Consider the following 20,054-nt stretch of genomic DNA (forward strand, 5'->3'; position numbering starts at 1 on the left):
CCTGCGAGATTCCCACCAGCGGGGGCTGCACACGCAGCCCCGCACGTCAGCGCGGAACCCGGAAGTGGCCGGGATCACAGCGCGATCCGGTCCCGCACCTGGGGATCGGGATTTTCGAGGCCCCCCCGCCGAGAACACACACGAAACCCGATGCTAAAATCGGGCCCATTGTCTATGTTTCTGCTGTAACTGAAATTTAGTACAATGACAATAGGCAAGTTTCTGCATATATGATGGTGAGTTGCATTTGCACTATGACTTTCAATTGGTGCTAAATCTGACATTTAAAACTGCGACTTTCAATTGGGTTGTCCGTAATAGAAACCTCAATGACAATGCACCATCGAAGAATAACTTAAACTGATATTATTTAGTTGATGTGCTGTCAGCATAAGGGAAGGCTGTTAAGAGAAGCAAGGGAGGAAATAGCGGAGGCTCTGACCATCATTTTCCAATCCTCTCTGGCTACAGGTGTGATGCCAGAGGATTGTAGGACTGCTAACGTTGTGAAGTTGTTTAAAAAGGGACAAAGGAATAGACCGAGTAATTACAGACCAGGCAGCCTAATCTCGGTGGTGGGCAAATTACTGGAAAAAATTCTGAGGGACAGTATTAATCGTCATTTAGAAAGGCACGGATTAATCAAGGACAGTCAGCATGGATTTGTTAAGGGAAGGTCATGTCTGACTAACCTGACTGAATTTTTGGAGGAGGTAACAAGGAGGGTCGATGAAGGTAGCACGTTTGATGTAGTCTAAATGGATTTTAGCAAAGCTTTTGACAAGGTCCCACATGGCAGATTGGTCAAAAAAATAAAAGCCCATGGGATCTAAAGGAAAGTACCAAGTTGGATCCAGAATTGGCTCAGTGGCAGATAGCAAATGGTAATGGTTAATGGGTGTTTTTGTGACTGGAAGGCTGTATCCAGTGGGGTTCCAGAGGTCTCAGTACTAGGTCTGTTGCTTTTTGTAGTATATATCAATGATTTAGACTTAAATGTAGGGGGCATGATTAAGAAGTTTGCAAATGATACAAAAGTTGGCTGTGTGGTTGATAGTGAAGAAGAAAGCTGTAGACTGCAAGAAGATATCAATGGACTGGTCAGGTGGGCAGAAAAGTGGCAAATGGAATTCAATCCAGAGAAGTGTGAGGTAATGCATTTGGGGAGGGCAAACAAAGCAAGGGAATACCCAATAAATGGGAGGATACGGAGAAGTGTAGAGGAACAGAGGAACCTTGGAGTGCATGTCCACAGATCCCTGAAGGTAGCAGGACAGGTAGATCAGGTGGTTAAAAAGGCACACGGGATACTTTCCTTTATTAGCAGAGGCATAGAATATAAGAGCAGGGAGGTCATGCTAGAACTGTACAAAACACTAGTTAGGCCACAGCTAGAGTACTGCGTACAGTTCTGGTCACCACATTACAGGAAAGATGTGATTGCACTAGAGAGGGTACAGAGGAGATTTATGAGGATGTTGCCAGGACCGAAGAATTTTAGCCATGAGGAAAGATTAGATCAGCTGGGGATGTTTTCTTTGGATCAGAAGAGGCTGAGGGGAGATTTAATTGAGGTGTATAAAATTATGAGGGGCCTAGCTAGAGTGGATAGGAAGGACCCGTTTCCCTTAGCAGAGAGGTCAAAAATCAGGGGGCATAGATTTTAAGTAATTGGTAGAAAGATTGAAGGGGAGTTGAGGAGAAATTTTGTCACCCAGAGGGGAGTGTGGAACTCACTGCCTGAAAGGATGGTATTGGCAGAAACCCTCATCACATTTAAAAAGTATTTGGATATACACTTGAAATTCTGCAACCTACAAGGCTACGGACCAAGAGCTAGAAAGTGTGATTTGGCTGGATAGCTCTTTTTCAGCCAGCACAGACACGATGGACCGAATGGCCTCCTTCTGTGCTGCAAATTTCTATGATTCTAATAAAAGTGCAGTTTCTATGTACTGGGGCAGTATCAGACAAACAGACTTAGCTTTAGTGAACTGACAAAAATAAACCAAGTTCTGCGTGAAGAATACATACTGTAATTATCTGATCTATAGTCATTGTTTCTGCGACACTATCGTGTTATTTATTGTCATAGAAAATTCACTAATGTCTCAGGCAAATGACATTTAAATAGTGCAATGAAAATATCACCTCCCCTCAACGTTCTCCCCTCACCATTCCTCTCATGAGAATGGTGAGTCTTGCTGAGATACATTCCCGAGGCACTGGCAGCTTTATGCTGTGAGCCCAGACAGTTATTACCAGCTGGCTTTTCAGCTCAGGAGTGGGAGGATATGGGGGGGGGGGGGGGGGGGCGTGGGGAAGTGGGACCTGCAGTATCTGCTATGCTGTTATTTGATAGCAGGTTTAGGGTTAATAAGGGAATGTATGAATATTTAGAAGAATGAAAGCTATGGGGGGGGGGGGCACTTTCAGTATAAAAAAATAAACATTTTCTTTGTTGATTTATACCCCTTGTCAATTTAGTGCTCACCCTTTTGCCATAGAGGCATGTTACTTTGGATCTCCACTAACATCCAGGTTCATTCTGATGATATAAATTACAGAGCTTGTCCATAGGCTTTCCTGCAACTACTACTTTCACCTACATGAAAGTTGACTTTTGGACCGGACTTGATCCTGGAAATGGCTGAAACCGGAAAAATGAATACTGATCAAGCTCATAACAGAACCAAGCTATGCTAATTTTTCCCTGCTCCAGCATCTACAGCTTGACTTAAAAAGATAGCATTCTTACTGTTGAGTCAGAAGATTGTTGGTTCAAGCCCCACTATAGGTTTAAGCATATAATCTATGCTGACTTCAAGTATTATAACGGAAGGATAAGGATTATCCTAAAGCCTAACGTTCTCCTGTTGCCCAATTATCAACTTGCCTAGTAACAAATGGAGATGTTCTGGGACACATGTGGCCCACTCTGTAACTTCAACCGATGCAGTAGCTCAGAATGCAGGAGAATACTCAAAATGGTAGCTTTCTATGGGCAGAAAAGTGAAGTACTAAATGAATTATACTGTTGCATAACAATTCACCATGGCAACAATGTCTTTTCAAAGAATGTTACTCTTGCTTTTCAATGATTTCTCAAAACATTGCCTGTGTTTTTCAATCTTTAAACTTATTATTCATGGTTGTTGAATTCAAATGCACAATTTTCAAGTACTGTAGAATCTCTACAGTGATCAGTTACTAAATGGATACTTTTGTATGAATTGCTTAGCAGACATCAAATGAAAAATGTGTTTTATATATGCAATGCAGCAAGTATACTGCAATGTCAATAACCTCAACAGAAGACAAATATACTATATAGCATTAGCTCCAACACTTCTAGACAATGCCCGAGAAGCTCACCGTGTTCACCAATCACTGAAAATTCATTGCACATAATTCATCCTTTTTAAGATTCACAGGTATTGTTACCCAGAAAAAAAAATCTTTCAAAAGCCTTAACTAAAAAGGCTTATTGTAGGCTTATCCTCAGTCTCATCCCTTAATTTAAGATGGTATTTTTGAATGGACTCTCATAAATCATATAGAGCACCTCTGTACATTCTGCAGAATGTACATATTTAAAAAGGAAGAATCTGGTAGAGAAGAGTGAGAAAAATAAAGTATGAAACTCTGTCCTGTCTTTAGTGGTTTGATTCTTTCAAAATACCTGGCAGCCAGTGTATATCATGGTTAACATTACAAAAAGTTGACAGATGGATACAGTTGCTATCTGGTGCAACAAGAACATTTTTCATCTTTTCAAATCACAAAGATGAAGGATTTCTTCCAACCATGATTCATATATGAAGTCCTTCCTCCTACTTTTTTTTGTTCCAACTGGTCTTAGGAACATAGGAATGGGGGTAGGCCATTCAGCCCCTCAAGCCTGTTCCGCCATTCAATTAGATCATGGCTGATCTGTATCTTAACTCCGTTTACCCAGCTTTGATCCATATCTCTTGATACCCTTACCTAACAAAAAAAAATCAATCTTGGTCTTGAAAATTTCAATTGACCCAGAATCTACAGCCTTTTTATGGGAGAAAGTTCCAGATTCCCACTACTGTTTGTGTGAAAAAGAACTTCTTGGTTTCACTCCTAAATGACCTAGCTCTAATTTTAAGATTATACCCCCTTGTTCTGGATTCACCCACCAGTGGAAATAGTTTGGTCATAGAGAGCAAGTGGGTAATCAATTCCTTGATCTGGCAACAGTGCTTTATAACCTCTCTCAGTAATGCACAAGACTAACTTGAATGACTTTCCCTGCACCTAGCTCAGGATTTTCATTTCCAGTCCTTCTACCCTCTACCAAGAAAAATAGTTGCCCAGAAGAGACTCGGGACGCACTATATGCAATCTTATTTTGTGATCTGACAAAAAGTTCACATGATCACAAGGTAAATAAGGATGAGAAAAACAATTCAGCCAATGGTAGTTCATCCATCCAGAAAGACCCCACCATCTTCCTTTTGCATTATTAAATTGTTTCTTAAATAATTCTGGGGGTTTTGCCACTTTTTACTCTACCCAGAAATCCATTCCATGGGTGTGAAGAACCTCGAGACCAGTCCGAAATTTGCTAATTTTAAACCAGTGTCCCTTAGTCTACTTGTGCAATTTAATTTGACATGATTTCCCATATTTACCTTTTTCATACCATTTACTATCTTGCGTACTTCTGTAAGATTACCTCTCAGTCACCTCCTTTTAATACTGAAAAGTACAGGTTTCTTCAGTCTTTCCTTTTACCTCAGACACTAGGGTTTAGCCTCATGTCTCTTTGAACTGTCTCCAGTATTTAAATGTATCCTTTGTGTCTCAGTGGCAAGAACTGAACAGTATTCATGGTGTGTTCTGAACAGGGCACGAGACAGTTTAAGCAGAATTTCCTCTGACTTATACACTTCTGTTAACGTTATATGGCTCAGAAATCTATTTACTTGCTTGATTGCTGTTCTACAGTAATTGGACATATTCAGCTTTGAATTTAAAGTAACCCCTAGATGTTTTACAACTTTATATGCTATTTCAACACTTCATGTAGTGCACTGATCATTTTTTCTTCCTACGTGCAGTTATTTACACTGTCCATATGAAATTTCATCTGCAATTGTCCACTCATTTACATATTTTGTCCAACTAATTTGGTCTTTTCCGAGTTGTCTCCTCAGAATCAATTTCCCAACCTAATTTGATATAAGAACATAAGAAATAGGAGCAGGAGTAGGCCACGTGGCCCCTCAAGCCTGCTCCGCCATTCAATCAGATCATGGCTGATCTTTGACCTCAACTCCACTTCCCCACCCAATCCCCACATTCCTTGATTCCCCTAGAGTCCAAAAATCTATCTATCTCAGTCTTGAATATATTCAATGACTCAGCATCCACAGTCCTCTGGGTTAGAGAATTCCAAATATTCACAACCCTGAGTGAAGAAATTCCACCTCATCTCAGTCATTGGCTGCCCCGTTATCCTGAGACTATGCCCCCTCGTTCTGGACTCTCCAGCCCTGGGAAACAGCCTCTCAGCATCTACCCCATCAATCCCCCTCATAATCTTATATGCTTCATTGAGATCATCTCTCATTCTTTTATACTCCAGAGAGTATAGGCCCATTCTACTCAACCTCTCTTCATAGGACAACACTCTCATCCTCTAAGGCAGGTACATCCTTCCTTAGATAAGGAGACCAAAACTGTACGCAGTACTCCAGGTGAGGTCTCACCAAAGCCCTATACAACTGTAGTAAGACTTCCTTACTCTTGTACTCCAACCCCTTTGCAATAAAGGCCAACATGCCATTTGCTTTCCTAATTGCTTGCACTTGATAATGTGCCACATAAAAGGTTGTTACACAAGGTAAGGGCTCATGGGGTTGGAAGTAACACATTAGCAGGGATACAGGATTGGTTAACGGACAGAAAACACTTCTTGTGTTTCTTGTACGAGGACACCCAAGTCTCTCTGAACACCAACATTTAATAGTTACTCACCATTTAAAATATACTGTTTTTCTATTCTTCCTACCAAAGTGAATAACTTCACATTTCCCCACATTATACTCCATCTGCCACCTTCCTGCCCACTCACGTAACCTGTCTATACCCCTTTGCAGACTCTGTGTCCTCCACACAGCTTACTTTCCCACCTAGCTTTGCATTGTCAGCAAATTTGGATACATTACACTCGGTCCCTTCACCTAATTAATATAGATTGTAAATAGCTGAGGCCCAAGCATAGATCCTTGCAGCACCCCACTAGTTACAGCCTACCAACCTGAAAATGACCTGTTTATCCCTACTCTGTTTTCTGGCCATTAACCAATCTTCTATCCATGCTAATATGTTAACCCCAACCTCATGAGCCCTTATCTTGTGTAACAACCTTTTATGTGGCACGTTATCAAATGCCTTTTGAAAATCCAAATATACTACATCCACTGGTTCCCCTTTATCTACCCTGCCAGTTACATCCTCAAAAAATTTCAATAAATTTGTCAAACACAATTTCCTTTTCATGAAACCATGTTGACTCTGCCCAATCATATCATATGATTTTTTTTAAGTACTCTGTTACCACTTGCTTAATAATGGATTCCAGCATTTTCCCGACGACTGATGTCAGGCTAACTGGCCTGTCGTTCCCTGATTTCTCTCTCCCTCCTTTCTTGAATAGCAGGGTCACATTTGCTGCCTTCCAATCCGCTGGGACCGTTCTAGAATCGAGGGAATTTTGGAAGATCATAGTCAATGCATCCACTACCGCTGCAGCCACCTCTTTTAGAGCCCTCAGATGTAGGCCATCAGATCCAGGGGATTTATCAGCTTTTAGTCTCATTAGTTTCTCTAGTATTTTTTCCTCTACTGATGTTAATTACTTTAAATTCCTCACTCTCATTAGACCCTTGGTTCCCCACTATTTCTGGTATGTTTTTTGTGTCTTCTACGGTGGAGACAGATACAAAATATTTGTTTAATGCATCAGCCATTTCCTGATTCCCATTATAATTTCTCCAGTCTTAGCCTCTAAGGGACCAACGTTAACTTTTGCTACCCCCTTCCTTTTTACATACTTGTAGAAGCTCCTACAATCCGTTCTTATATTTTTTTGCTACTTTACTTTCATATTCTATTTTCTCTCATCGTCAATTTTTTGGTCGTCCTTTGCTGGTTTCAAAACTCTCCCAATCCTTAGGCTTACTACTTGGCAACATTATAGGCCTCTTCTTTTAATCGAATACTATCCTTAACTTCTTTCGTTAGCCACGGGTGGATCACTTTTCCCGTGGAGTTTTTATTTCTCAATTGAATGTATATTTGTTAAGAATATTGAAATATTTCTTTAGATGTTTGCTATTGCTTTTCAACTGTCATACCCTTCATTTTGATTTCCCAATCTACCTTAGCCAACTCACCCCTCACACCTATGTAATTGGCTTTATTTAAGTTTAAGACTCTAGTTTCTGACCTGCACCCGCAAATTTGATCAATTTGCAATGAATTTCTTAATCCAAGTAACTGATGTAAATCAGAAACAGTAGTGGTCCCAATACTGTTCCTTGGGACCTGCCACTCTGCACTTCCCCCAAACTCCAACATAGCTCCTCTAACAAATAACCTAGTTTTTCTACACTTCAGCCAACTTTGTACCGATTCCCAAAATCTACCTTGGATCCCCACCAGTTCAAAGTTCCCACACAAAAGGCTAATTGTTGAGCTTAGTCAAATGTTTCCTAGAAGTCTAGGTACACACGATGTCATAGGCTTTCCAGAGTCTACTTGGGATGTCACTGCCCCAAAAAAGTCAAGGAGATTGTTCATGCAGGATCTTCCCTTTCTCAATCCATGTTGACTGCTGTTTACTAGGGTATTATTGTACCAGATTATCAATTCCATTATTTTACATGACATTGAAACAAGATGAATGAGTCTGTATTTGCTCTGCCATGCTCTTGAAAATGGGCACCACATTCGCCTGTTGCCAATCTATTGGTACCTCCCTAGTGTTCCTCGACTCCCTCACAATGATTGTCACTGTCTCCCAAATATCCTCCTTTGTGTCTTTCAGTATTCTGGAATAAGCACCATCTACCATGTTTTGAGCTCTGTTAGCCTATGACTTCCATTTCATTTATATTGATGTCATCAAGTTGAGTTAGAGATGGCATGCTATTGATGTCTTTCCTCTGTTTCAGTGTAATTTACATTTTTTATGTTTTTCACCTCTTCTCTGACTGCCCTCTTACTGTTAGAAGATTGAAAGTATTTCTTCCCTTCATGTTTTATGCTGCAGCTATGCTTTTTTCCAGCTCTCTCATTGTCCTTGTGACCAGCCTTTCCTATTTTCATCCCAGAGAATTCCCTCACCTTTCACCCTGCAGGGCTTGCAGATATTGTTCTTCCTTATTTTGCTACTGATTAAAAAGTGTTCATCTATTTTAGCATATGCTTGTTTAATCTACACTTAATGTTCCTGCATTTTTTTTTAAAGTACTGTTGCACAAACCCCACAAATGAGTTTACTTAAGCTAGTCCCTCTTTTTTTAAAGTTAGCCCTTATAAAATTATATGCCTGGCTCCTGGTCCTGAGTATTTGTGAATCCCAGGTTACATGAAATTTGATCATTCTGTGATTACTGTTCCCAAGAACATCATGACTTCCATTTTCTGTATGTTGTCTGAGTCACTTATGATTACCAAGTCAAGATCTGCATTGCATCCTGTGGCTTCCCTGATGTTTAATGGAAGAGAGGCAGTAGTAAGTCAATCAATGCCTTTTCCCATCGGAAGCTGCCTCATCTAGTTGATCAATTCTCACTGAAAAGAATGGAACTTGCTAAAATGTCTAAATGTGTGTGATTCCGTACATTTCTATAACTATTGGGTCAAACTAAGGGATGCTGTTATGTGATGGTGTCAGGTGCCACATGAAACTCCTTTTATCTGGACTTGGGTTAACATATTCCCTAGTCGATAGTGCAGTCACATGAAATTTGAGAATCTTTTTAATGCCCTTTAATGATTTGAGATAATGAATTGGGTTTTGTATTTTGTGTTTCCCCCCACAAAGAATAAGGCGGAAAAATAAAAAGACCTGAAATTAAAAATCACAATTGCACCAAGTTACATAAAAGTAAAAGATTTTTAAAATCACAAAGTATCACGTATCTAAGCTTAGGGTTCTGTAAGCTTTTCAGAAAAAAAATAATAATGGGATTTTTTTTTCCATTTTTAGCTTCCTAGTAAATTTAATATACTTACTGTAATCTTCTTACAGGAAGATCTTTTCTTGTACAGACCTCAAGTAAGGAATCTATGGAGTGAAAATATACTTTTGAGTAAATGCAGGAAGTTACACAATTACTGAAATTACTGAAAGGGTGTTGGAAGCAGATTCAATTGTAACTTTCAAAAGGGAAAAGGATAAATACTTGAAGGGAAGAAAATTACAGGGCTATAGGGAAAGAGCAGGAGAGTGACACTTATTGCATGGTTCTTTCAAAGAGCCAGCAAAAGCACAATGGGCCGAATGGCCTCCTGCTGTGCTGTAAGATTCTATTCTATAATTTATATTTCATCCAAATCTAGTCAAGTCCATTATTCTATTGTTTATTAAAAAAAACTTTTAAAAACATTTTGTTTTTCTACCTTCCCCATCTCTATTGAAGATGTTGACTATTGTTGGGTCAAAGCTCCATGGGTGCCGGTCACCCTCTAATGCCTATATTCACTTCGAACTTTGCCAGAGGTTTTTTTAAAAAATAATTTTGCTCTCAGAATGTGGGTGACACTAGCAAGGCCACATTTATTGCCAATAATTAGTTGCCCTGAGAAAGTGGTGGTGGGCCACCTTCTTGAGTAATAATCAGAGGGCATTAAGAGTAAACCTGTAGTGTGGAACTGGAGTCACATGCGGACTGGACAAGACTAGACTAGGCCAGATTCTATCCCTGAAGGACATTAATGACCCGTTTGGATTTTTACAACAATCTGGCAGTTTTTCTGGTCACCTTTTCCACTGCCAGCCCACAACTTACCCAATTTATTGAATTCAGTTTCACAATGGTGCGATTTGAACTCTCAGCCTCTGGGTTGCTAGTCCAGTGCCATAACCACTAACCTATCATACTCATTGAAGGGGTCAGAAGGCTATTCAGTCAAAAGGAACATCATAACTGAGCCCAAACATGTCCTCACTTAACATCCATACTAGTGCATATCCAATTATTGGAGAAATAATTGTTTCTTGTCCCTACCCCAAGGGAGCCAAGGCCAGTGATATAACCCCTATCACCACCCCAGTTTTTTTTTTCATTCGTTCACGGGATGTGGGCGTCGCTGGCAAGGCCGGCATTTATTGCCCATCCCTAATTGCCCTCGAGAAGGTGGTGGTGAGCCGCCTTCTTGAACCGCTGCAGTCCGTGTGGTGACGGTTCTCCCACAGTGCTGTTAGGAAGGGAGTTCCAGGATTTTGACCCAGCGACAATGAAGGAACAGCGATATATTTCCAAGTCGGGATGGTGTGTGACTTGGAGGGGAACGTGCAGGTGGTGTTGTTCCCATGTGCCTGCTGCCCTTGTCCTTCTAGGTGGTAGAGGTCGCGGGTTTGGGAGGTGCTGTCGAAGAAGCCTTGGCGAGTTGCTGCAGTGCATCCTGTGGATGGTGCACACTGCAGCCACAGTGCGCCGGTGGTGAAGAGAGTGAATGTTTAGGGTGGTGGATGGGGTGCCAATCAAGCGGGCTGCTTTATCTTGGATGGTGTCGAGCTTCTTGAGTGTTGTTGGAGCTGCACTCATCCAGGCAAGTGGAGAGTATTCCATCACACTCCTGACTTGTGCCTTGTAGATGGTGGAAAGGCTTTGGGGAGTCAGGAGGTGAGTCACTCGCCGCAGAATACCCAGCCTCTGACCTGCTCTCGTAGCCACAGTATTTATATGGCTGGTCCAGTTAAGTTTCTGGTCTATGGTGACCCCCAGGATGTTGATGGTGGGGGATTCGGCGATGGTAATGCTGTTGAATGTCAAGGGGAGGTGGTTAGACTCTCTCTTGTTGGAGATGGTCATTGCCTGGCACTTATCTGGCGCGAATGTTACTTGCCACTTATGAGCCCAAGCCTGGATGTTGTCCAGGTCTTGCTGCATGCAGGCTCGGACTGCTTCATTATCTGAGGGGTTGCGAATGGAACTGAACACTGTGCAGTCATCAGCGAACATCCCCATTTCTGACCTTATGATGGAGGGAAGGTCATTGATGAAGCAGCTGAAGATGGTTGGGCCTAGGACACTGCCCAACCAGCACAGTTAACTCAGCACACATTTGGGATCAAACTTTAGACTTTCTGGCTTGTATGTCTCAGCTCACCACTTAATAAACTTGCTGAGCCATTGGGGAACCAAAAAAAATTACTTCTGGTTAGGCACCTAACACTAATGTGAATTTGTTCATTGAGGTGGCAACTTTAATTTGGGATTAGCTAGCAAGCAGCATTAAAATGAGGAAAAATATCAGGAGGTGAGCAAAGGCAGAGAAAAGTGATTGGCCTTCTGATTTCCCTACCTTTTTGTGGGAAGATTCCTGGCTTCCACCCAGTGACATGACTGAAAACAAGAATTCAATGTGGGGGAGTCATAAACAAGTCCTTACATCTGACCACTCCATTTTTAGTCATTGAAGTGAGGATGGCTCCCTCAATAACTTAGTTGGTAAATATATGACACAGTCCATAAAGATCCCAAGAATTCAGGTTTGATCTCCAATTTGTACTGAGCTAGCTAATCCCAGCAGGGAAGTGGTAGGGGGGTGCTCAAATTAGCCTCAGTACCCCGAGCTAGTGAGGGATGATGCCTGTTTTGAACAATTCATAGCACTGTACTTCTAGTGGCAATCCCAGCATACGTATTCTAATCAGGCGCATATATCGATATACACATGCAGGTAGAATTGATGTTCTGAAACAAAATCAATGACAAAAATTTAGGCATGCACTATCTTACGGTACAGAACACCACAGTAATAGTTTTGAAGCTCCATTAATATTCAACCCTAAGTGCTTTTAAATTGAGTTTTTTGCACTACGAATCTTTCTATTAAACATATGAGGGATTTTATTCCCTATCCAAAAATTTCAGAAATAGTAGCCATAACTTCTGAAAATGTTTCAATAGGAATTAAAACAGTAAATATTTCAGCTATAGAAGAGTTATAATGCAATGAGAGGTTGGACATTTTTTTTAATTATTCTCTTGAATCATGCTGATGCTCATGTGTGTGGAATTCTACAGACCATTAAAAATAATTTTAGATATTAAAACAAAAATCAAGAAAGAAATTTACATAAAATGTGATTTTTAAACTCCAATTACAAGTAGCACAAATCTAGACAAGTTTACCAGATGATCAAGACTGGTGTCAGAATTCACAGCTTTACTATATTAAAATTGGCTGATCTGAAATACCATGCAGCAATTAGAGATTCTAACCAGACTGATTGGATCAGCAATGATTCGTTTGACTAATCCAACGGATTTCCTCAAATAACAGAACAGTCTCACAGAGAGAAAAAGAAACTGTTAAGCGGCTGGAGCCAGGCAGCCTTATGCTTACGAGTCATGTCTCTATGTTGTTCAAAATGTTCAATCTACCATGTTGCACACAATTGTACATAAATCCAGTGCAGCAAAACTCAAGGATACATGAAAACAATTTTTCTATCAGAATAATTGATGCATCAAAGTCCTATTGTCCATTTAACTAGGAAGCCTGCAGAAACTAGGCAACAGCAAAAACCAGCTTATCAGCAAAGTGCAGATCATTCAAAGAAGTTACAAGTCATTAAATCACAGGATTGCATTTTGCGAGGAAGAATGAGGAGAGGAAATATAAACTAAATGGCACAATTTTAAAGGGGGTGCAGAAACAGAGACCTGGGGGTTCACATACACAAGTCTTTGAAGGTGACAGGACAAATTGATAAAGCTGTTTAAAAAAAACATACGAACAAATAGAGGCAGAGTACAAAAGCAAGGAAGTAATGCTAAACCTTAATAAATCACTGGTTAGGCCTCAGCTGGAGTATTGGGTCCAATTCTGGGCACCACAATTTAGGAAGTATGCCTTGGAGAGGATGCAGAGGAGATTTACCAAAATGGTACCAGGGATGAAGAACCTCAGTTACGTAGAGACTAGAGAAGCTGGGATTGTTCTCCTATTAAATCTCCCCTTAACCTTCTCTGCTCTAAGAAGTGTTCAAAATTATGAGATGTTTTGACAGCAGATAGGGAGAAACTATTTCCACTGGCAGGAGGTAACTAGAGGACACAGATTTAAGATAATTGTTAAAAGGGGGAGAAGAGTTGATCTTTTTTTATGCTGCGAGTTATGATGATCTAGAATGCACTGCCTGAAAGGGCAGTGGAAGCATAGTAACTTTCAAAAGGGAATTGGATATACACTTGAAAAAGAAAAATTTGCAAAGCTATAAGGAAAGAACAGGGGAGTGGGACAAATCAAATAGCTCTTTCAAACAGCGATCCTATTCAGGAAACACACACACACACACTTCATTGAATAGTGATCAGGAGTAGGATCTGTGGCTAATTCCTCTCCCCTCCCTCCCTAGTCCAGGAAAATGGAGACCAAAACAATGTCCTCATCATCCTGAGACTGGCTAACTCACCAGCAATTGAAAACAGAATTTTGCAGATCTGTATGGTTCAGCACCACACCAAATAATGCATTTATCCATGGTGCCATTGAGGTAAGCATACAAACCAAATCAGTTCTTTAAAACAGATCACTGTTCTTGGACAACCAGACAGCCTGCTTTGAGAGAACTGCTTAACAGCTCATGCATCAGCCACATGCATAATTCAGGGAATATTGCAGCAGATGCAGTATGTACTCAGGTATAATTTTTGCATTAATGTTTAAATAAACTTTAAACAAAGAAAATTTTTAGTGGCAGGCACAATCAATGATCACTTCTTGTGCTGTCCAGCATGTCAATTCTCAAAGTTTACAAATCTGTTTGTAACAGAGGAGCTAGGATCTAAAATAATAAGCAGAACCTCAAAGGCAATAATCTCTGGAACACCACCTGAGCCACATGCAAATTGGCATAAGGTCAAGCAGATCAGAGAGTTAAATGTGTGGCTCAAAGAGTGGTGTGGAAGGGGTTTCAATTCATGGGGCACTGGCACCAGTACTGGGGAAAGAGGGAGCTGTTCCATTGGGACGGGCTCCACTTAAACCAGGCTGGGACCAGCGTCCTGGCGAATCGAATAACTTTTTTTTTAAAAATTCGTTCATGGGATGTGGGCGTCGCTGGCGAGGCCAGTATTTATTGCTCATCCCCAATTGCCCTTAAGAAGGTGGTGGTGAGCCGCCTTCTTTAACCGCTGCAGTCCATGTGGTGAAGGTTCTCCCACAGTACTGTTAGGAAGGGAGTTCCAAGATTTTGACCCAGCGACGACGAAGGAACGGCGATATATTTCCAAGTCGGGATGGTGTGTGACTTGGAGGGGAACGTGCAGGTGGTGTTGTTCCCATGCGCCTGCTGCCCTTGTCCTTCTAGGTGGTAGAGTTCGTGGGTTTGGGAGGTGCTGTTGAAGAAGCCTTGGCGAGTTGCTGCAGTGCATCCTGCGGATGGTACACACTGCAGCCACAGTGCACCGATGGTGAAGGGAGTGAATGTTTAGGGTGGTGGATGGGGTGCCAATCAAGCAGGCTGTTTTGTCCTGGATGGTGTCGAGCTTCTTGAGTGTTGTTGGAGCTGCACTCATCCAGGCAAGTGGAGAGTATTCCATCACACTCCTGACTTGTGCCTTGTAGATAGTGGAAAGGCTTTGGGGAGTCAGGAGGTGAGTCACTCGCTGCAGAATACCCAGCCTCTGACTTGCTCTTGCAGCCACAGTATTTATGTGGCTGGTCCAGTTAAGTTTCTGGTCAATGGTGACCCCCAGGATGTTGATGGTGGGGGATTCGGCGATGGTAATGCTATTGAATGTCAAGGGGAGATGGTTAGACTCTCTCTTGGTGGAGATGGTCATTGCCTGGCACGAATGTTACTTGCCACTTATCAGCCCAAGCCTGGATGTTGTCCAGGTCTTGCTGCATGCGGACTCGGACTGCTTCATTATTTGAGGGGTTGCGAATGGAACTGAACACTGTGCAATCATCAGTGAACATCCCCATTTCTGACCTTATGATGGAGGGAAGGTCATTGATGAAGCAGCTGAAGATGGTTGGGCCTCGGACACTGCCCTGAGGAACTCCTGCAGCAATGTCCTGTGGCTGAGATGATTGGCCTCCAACAACCACTACCATCTTCCTTTGTGCTCGGTATGACTCAAGCCACCGGAGAGTTTTCCCCCCGATTCCCATTGACTTCAATTTTACTAGGGCTCCTTGGTGCCACACTCGGTCAAATGCTGCCTTGGTGTCAACTAGGCCTGTAGATAGGGCTTTAAACTTTTAAAAAAAGGGAGGGGGGGGTGTCAGGTGAAGGAACATTTAGAAATCTAAAGAAAAAAAGTCAAGGCAACAGAGCAGTGTAGTGATTTGGGTAATAAGCAGACTGTGGTAGGAAGGGACAGAGAGCTTAATGGAAATAGTGCATCAACAAATAAGGTCAAAGCAGGGAATAATGGTTAAAATTAAAGGCTCTTTATCTGAATGCACGAAGCATTAGCAGCAAGATAGACGAATCAGTAGTACAAATAGAGATAAACGGGTTTGATCTAATAGACATTAGAGACGTGGTTGCAAGGTGACCAAGACTGGAAACTAAATGTGCCTTGATGTTTCAGAAAGGCAGGCAAAATGGAAGTGGAGGGGTAGCCCTGATAATAAAAGGATGACGTAAGGACAGTGGTGAGAAAGGATCTTGGCTGGAAGATCAGGGAGTAGAATCTGTATGGGTGGAGATAAGAAATAACAAGGGGCGGAAAACACTGGTTGGAGTAGTTTATAGGCCCCCTAACAGTAGCTATACTGTTGGACAGAGTATTAATCAAGAAATAACAGGAGCTAGTAAGAGGTAATGCAATAATCACGGGGGACTTTAATCTTCATACAGACTGGGCAAATCAAACTGGCAAAGGTAGTCTGGAGTTCATGGAATGCATTCGAGACAGTTCCCTCGAACCAACCAAGAAACAGACTACTTTAGATCTGGTCTTGTATATGAGACAGGGTTAATTAGTAATCTCAGTAAAGGATCCAATGGAAAAGAGTGATCATAATATGATGAATTTCACATTGAGTTTGAGAGTGACATACTTAAGTCTGAAACTAGTCTTAATCTTAAAGCCAATTACATAGCTATGAGGGATGAGTTGGCTATGGTAGATTGGGAAATTATATTAAAAGGGAGGGCGGTAGATAAGCAGTGGCAGACATTTAAAGAAATATTTCAGAATTCTCAATGAATATACATTCCATTGAAAAATAAAAACTCCACGAAAAAAAAGTGACCCACCCATGGCTAACTAAAGAAGTTAAGGATAGTATTCAATTAAAAGAAGAGGCCTACAATGTTGCAAGAATTGTAGCAAGCCCGAGGATTGGGAGAGTTTTAGAAACTAGCAAAAAGGATGACCTAAAAATTGATGAGGAAATAGAATGAGAGTAAACTTGCAAGAAATATAAAAACAGATTGTAAGAGCTTCTACAAGTATGTAAAAAGGAAGGGAGCAGCAAATTTAAACATTGGTCCCTTAGAGGCGGAGACAGGAGAAATTATAATGGGGAAATCAGGAAACGGCAGAGATGTTAAACAAATATTTTGTATCTGTCTTCACAGTAGAAGACACAAAAAGCATACCAAAAATAGTGGGGAACCAAGGGGCAAATGAGATTGAGGAACTTAAAACAATTAATACCAGTTGAGAAAAAGTACTAGACAAACTAATGGGACTGAAAGCCGAAAAATCCCCTGAACCTGATGGCCTACATCCTAGGGTTCTAAAAGACGTAGCTGCAGAAATAGTGGATGCATTGGTTGTGACCTTCCAAAATTCCCTAGATTCTAGAACTGTCCCAGCGGATTGGAAGGTGACAAATTTAACCCTGCTATTCAAGAAAGGAGGGAAAGAGAAAACAGGGAACTACAGCCCAGTTAGCCTGACATCAGTCACTGGGAAAATGCTGGAATTCATTATTAAGGAATTAGTAACAGGGCACTTAGAAAATCACAATATGATTAGGCAGAGTTAATATGCTTTTATCAAAGGGAAATGATAATTAACAAATTTATTCGAGTTCTTTGAGGATCTAACCAGCAGAGTAGGTAAAGGGGAAATCAGTGGAAGTCGTATATTTGGATTTCCAAATGGCATTTGATAAGGTGCCACATAAAAGGTTGCTGCACAAGATAAGAGCTCGTAGGGGAGGGGAGGGGAGGGGGTGGTAATATATTAGCATGGATTGATTAACGGACAGAAAAAGTAGGGATAAGGAGGTCATTTTCAGGTTGGAAGGTTGTAACTAGTGGGGTGGGCAAGGATCAGTGCTGGGGCATCAGCTATTTACAATCTATATCAATAACTTAGATGAAGGAACCAAGTGTAATGTATCCCAGTTTGCTGATGATACAAAGGTAGGTGGGAAAGTAAGCTAGAGGAGGACACAGAGTCTGCAAAGGGATATAGACAAGTTAAGTGAGTGGGCAAGAAGGAGGCAGATGGAGTATAATATGGGGAATGTGAGGTTATTCACTTTGGTAGGAAGAATAGAAAAGCAGAATATTTTTTAAATAGTGAAAAACTATTAAATTTTGGTGTTGAGAGATCTGGGTGTCCTCGTACAAGAAACACAGAAAGGTAGCATGCAGGCACAGCAGGCAATTAGGAAGGCAAATAGCATTTTGGCCTTTATTGCAAGGGAGTACAAGAGTAAGGAAGCCTTGCTACAATTGTACAGAGCTTTGGGCTTTGGTGAAACCACATCTGGAGGACTTCGTATAGTTTTGGTCTCCTTATCTAAGGAAGGATGTATTTGCCTTAGGAGGTAGTGCAACAAAGATGCACTAGATTGATTCCTGGGATCAGAGGGTTGCCCTATGTGGAGAGATTAAGTAGAATGGGCCTGTACTCTCTCGAGTTTAGAAGAATGAGAGGTGATATCATTGAAACATATAAGCTTCTGAGGGGGCTTGACAGGGTAGATGCTGAGATGTTTCCCCTGGCTGGCGAGTCTAGAACTAGGGGGCATAGTCTCAGGATAACGGGTCGGCCATTTAAGACTGAGATGAGGAGGAATTTCTTCACTCAGAGGGTTGTGAATCTTTGGAATTCTCTACCCCAGAGGTCTGTGGATGCTGAGTCCTTGAGTCTATTCAAGGCTGAGATAGTTGGTTTTTGGACTCTAGGGGAAATCAAGGCATATGGGGATTGGGTGGGAAAGCGGAGTTGAGGCCAAAGATCAGCCATGATCTGACTAAATGGCGGAGCAGGCTCGAGGGGCCGTATGGCCTACTCCAGCTCCTATTTATGTTTTTTATGTCATTTAACATAACATGAGTTTTACCAAGAGGTCTTGGGAAAGAAAGCTTGTCAGCCTGTGCCACAGACATGATGCTTATAAATGACAGAATTTTGTATAAAATTGTTTAATATTCAAGATTTTGTTCAAAACAAGTGATTAAATGGACCAAGATATTAAAAAATACCAGCTGGTTCTTTTTTAAAAAATGCAAGTGTACAGAAGTCCAAACCATAGCATAATCCACAACAAAGATTACAATTTCACAGAAACTATCACACATTAATAAAGATTTCACTGTACCAAATGTCCTGGTTTAAGCTACAATTTAATATTGTACTTAATGCAGCTTTAAATGGCCCCATTACTAATATTTATGGCCATTGTTTAAAAAAACCTTCTCAAAATGTTGAGCATACCTTGTACTCAGATTTCACAAAATCCACGATACAAAACTAATTATTAGTGACAATATAACTGAAAACATTTAATCAGACACTACACTTACTGCAATCCCATAATAATTTCTTCAGGATCAGCTCTTTATTGTAGACATGAAAAGTAGGGCAGCTTTCTATCATTTTTGAAGCACTTATTATCATCAAACGAACAGTTCCTCCATTGTGTACAATCAGTCCACAGACTCTTGAACTGGTACTCCAGATCTCAAAATTATTTTGTATTCTTCCAAGGAGTACAATTCATTATCTACAAATATTTATTTTGAAAATATACATTTTTTGCTGAAGTTTCTATTTCTGTACATCTCTAATAAGGAATAATATCCAAAATAATTAAAGATGCATATTGAATCCGCTATCATTTCTATACAACAGCACTGGATGGTTGAATATGTAGCTTTGCTTCAGTTTTTATTCAGTCATAAAAGCTTCATTGCGGATTTCAAAAAAGGTTTAAAAAATTGTGACAAGTACTCTCTTGATTAGGACTACATTTTTTGTAGGTTTCACAGGTGGTTGTCAGGTATCCATTTATCTCCTAAGGATGATTCTCCCCCCACCCCGGCCCTTTGGCACTGAAACAGGACAAAGCCTCGCACAGATTTCATGGATCTCTGTTTGAGCATACTCTCCTGGAATCTTGTGTTTAATATAAAAGCATCTTTAGACAGACAACCATGCGTACAATTCCAGGCATTAGTGCATCTTGGGACTGAAACAATAATAATCCACATAAGCAAAGTCTTCAGATTACTGCTAGGGGTATTGTTATCTAAATATAGACCGATCCCTGCATTTACTTTATAGTACTGCGACCAGTGGCCAGCCTAACTTTAAAGGCAACGCTACTGTCTTTGGAGGAACAGGCCACCTTAAGAACTTTTTCCCCCCTCTGAAATGCCCCAAGTTGGAGCAAGAATGTAAATGACTGCTGCTGTGCAACTTGCCATTTTCTTGCCACAAGCAGGCTGCCTGTCACAAGCCAACAATGCTGTTTCCGCTTAGTGGCCTTCCTTGCCGATGGGCAATTGCGCCTTCCAAACAAATTCACTAGTTTTTGTGCTGTCACTGATTTTGTGGAATCTGCCTTGCAAT

At 41.1% G+C, this 20,054-nt stretch overlaps 1 protein-coding gene across 2 annotated transcripts in view; it reads right to left on the reverse strand.

The window, feature by feature from the left end:
* The window catches only part of peak1 (pseudopodium-enriched atypical kinase 1), a 163,002-nt gene that overhangs the window by 95,281 nt on the left and 47,667 nt on the right, over nucleotides 1-20,054 (reverse strand). For both annotated transcript variants that reach the window (XM_067973512.1, XM_067973510.1), the window contains exon 2: nucleotides 9,280-9,331. The gene's annotated coding sequence lies outside the window, so the exon portion shown is untranslated. The remainder of the gene's footprint in view (nucleotides 1-9,279; nucleotides 9,332-20,054) is intronic.

The sequence above is a fragment of the Heptranchias perlo genome, chromosome 38, assembly GCF_035084215.1.
Source record: "Heptranchias perlo isolate sHepPer1 chromosome 38, sHepPer1.hap1, whole genome shotgun sequence".
NCBI classification, from domain to species: domain Eukaryota; kingdom Metazoa; phylum Chordata; class Chondrichthyes; order Hexanchiformes; family Hexanchidae; genus Heptranchias; species Heptranchias perlo.